This window comes from Sus scrofa, chromosome 1 (genome assembly GCF_000003025.6).
Source record: "Sus scrofa isolate TJ Tabasco breed Duroc chromosome 1, Sscrofa11.1, whole genome shotgun sequence".
Taxonomy (NCBI): domain Eukaryota; kingdom Metazoa; phylum Chordata; class Mammalia; order Artiodactyla; family Suidae; genus Sus; species Sus scrofa.
Window position 1 is genome coordinate 198,346,802 of NC_010443.5, and position 2,868 is coordinate 198,349,669.

Genomic DNA, 2,868 nt, shown 5'->3' on the forward strand with positions numbered 1-2,868 from the left:
AAAGTGGAAATAAATGAATTTATTTTTTGTGCATGGTGTGAGTGTGTGTTCTAGTTTCACTGATTTACATGCAGCTGTCCAGTTTTCCAAGCACCACTTGCTGAAGAGACTTTTTCCCATTTTATATTCTTGCTTCGATTGTCCAAGTTTTTTTTTTTTTTTTTTTTGGCTTTTGGCTTTTGCCTTTTTAGGGCCACACTCACAGCATACAGAGAGGATCGCAGGCTAGGGGTTGAATTGGAGATAGAGCTGCCAGCCTGCACCACAGACCCAGCAATGCCAGGTCCAAGATGCATCTGCAACCTACACCCACAGCTCACAGCAATGCTGGATCATCAACCCACTGAGCAAGGCCAGGGATTGAACCCACATCCTCATGGATCTTATTCAGGTTCATTAACCACTGAGCCATGATGGGAAGTCCCATTGTGGAAGATTAATTGACCGTAGGTGTCTGTGTTTATTAATAGGTTATCTATTCTGTTTCATTGTTCTGTAGGCCTGTTTTTGTAGCAGTACCACACTGTCTTGATTACTGTAGCTTCGTAATATTGTCTGAAATCTGGGAGAGTTATGCCTCCTGCTTGTGGGTCTCCCACTCCCCAGGACTGCTTTGGCAATTCTGGATCTTTTATGGTTCCATATAAATTTTTGGATTGTTTGTTCTAGTTCTGTGAAAAATGCCATGGGTAATTAGATAGGGATTACAATGAATCTGTAGATTGCTTTGGATAGAATGGCCATTTTAACAACATTAATTCTTCCAATCAAGGAGCATGGAATATCTTTCCATTTCTTTGAATCCTCTAATTTCCTTGATGAATGTTTTATAGTTTTCAGCATATAAGTCTTTCACATCCTTAGTCAGGTTTATTCTTAGGTATTTAATTTTTTTGAGCATGATTTTAAAAGGTATTGCATTTTTATATTCCTTTTCTAATATTTCATTGTTAGTATACAGAAATGCAACTGATTTGTAAACATTAATCTAGAACACACCCTTACACCATGCACAAAAATAAACTCAAGATGGCTTAAAGACATAAACATAAGTCACCATCAAACTCCTAGATGAGAACATAGGCAAACCTTCTCTGACATCAAGCATATAGGTGTTTTCCTTGAAGTCACTCTCCCAAGGCAACAGAAATAAAAACAAAAACAAACCAATGGGACCCAATGGAACTTATAAACTTTTGCACAGCATAGGAAACCATAAAAAAAAGACAATATATGGAATGGGAGAAAATAGTTTCGAGAAATGCAACCAACAAAGGCTTAATCTCCAAAATATACAACCAACTTATACAACCAACAGAAAAAAAAAGAACAACAACAACCCAACTGAAAAACAGGCAAAAGACCTGAATGGATATTTCTCCAAAGAAGATATACAGATGGCCAAAATACACTTGAAAAAATGCTCAACATCACTAATTATTAGAGAAATGCAAATCAAAACCACAAGGAGGTACCACCTCACACCAGTCAGAATGACCACATTAATTAGTTAACAAATAACAAATGCTAGAGAGGGTGTAAAGTAATTCCTTTACTGTTGGTGGGAATGTAAATTGGTACAACTACCATGGACAGCAGTATGGAGGTACTTCGGAAAATTAAATATAGAAGTACCCTATGATCCAGCAATCCCACTCTTAGGCATATATCCAGAAAAACTTTCATTGGAAAAGATAAATACACCCCAAATTCATTGCAGCACTATTCACAATAGCAAAAACATGGAAACAACCTAAATGTCAATCGACAGAGGAATGATTAAGAGGATGTGGTGTATATACACAATGGAATACTACTCGGCTATAAAAAACAACAAAATAATGACATTTGCAGAAACATGGATGGAATTAGAGATTCTCATCTAAGTGAAGTAAGTCAGAAAGAGAAAGATAAATTCATATGCTACCACTTATATCTGGAATCTAATACATGGCATAAATGAAACACACCTGTGGTTGCCAAGGGGGTAGGGGAAAGAGTGGAATGGACTGTGAATTTGGGGTTAATAGATGCAAATTATTACATTTGGAGTGGATAAGCAATGAGATTGTGCCTTATAGTACAGGGAAGTAAATCACGTCACTTGTGCTGGAACATGATGGAGGATAATATGAGAAAAAGAAAGAGTCTGTATGTATGTACATACATGACTGGGTCACTTTGCTGTACAGCATAAATTGACAGAACATTGTAAATCAACTGTAATAAAAAAAAACTTTAAAAAAGGAAATAAATGAAGTAGAAACTAAAAACAGAAAGGATCAATGAAACTAAAAGCTGATTATCTGAATGATAAACAAAATTGATACAGCTTAGCCAGACTTATCAAGAAAACAAGGAAGAGGGCCAAAATCAATAAAATCAGAAATGAAAAATGTTACAATTGACACCACAGAAAGAATCATAAGTGACTACTATGAACAACTATACACCAATAAAATGGACAATCTGCAGGAAATGGAAAAATTCTTGGAAATGTGCAATATTCCAAGGCTGACTCAAAAGAAATGGAAAATACGAACAGACTAATTACCAGTAATGGAACTAAATCAGTAATTTTAAAATTCCAAACAAACAAAAGTCTAGGACCAAATGGCTTCACAGGTGAGCTCTAACAAACATTTAAGGAGTTAACAATTTTTCTCAAATTATTCCTCAAAATTGCCAAGGAAGGGACAGTTTCAAACTCATTCTATGAGGCCAGCATCACCTTGATATCAAAACTAGACATAGATATCAAAAAATTACATCATCATTAATGAACATACATGCAAAAATTCTCAGCAAAATATTAGCATACTTAATCCAACAATACATTAAAAGAATAGCATACTGTGATCAAGGGAG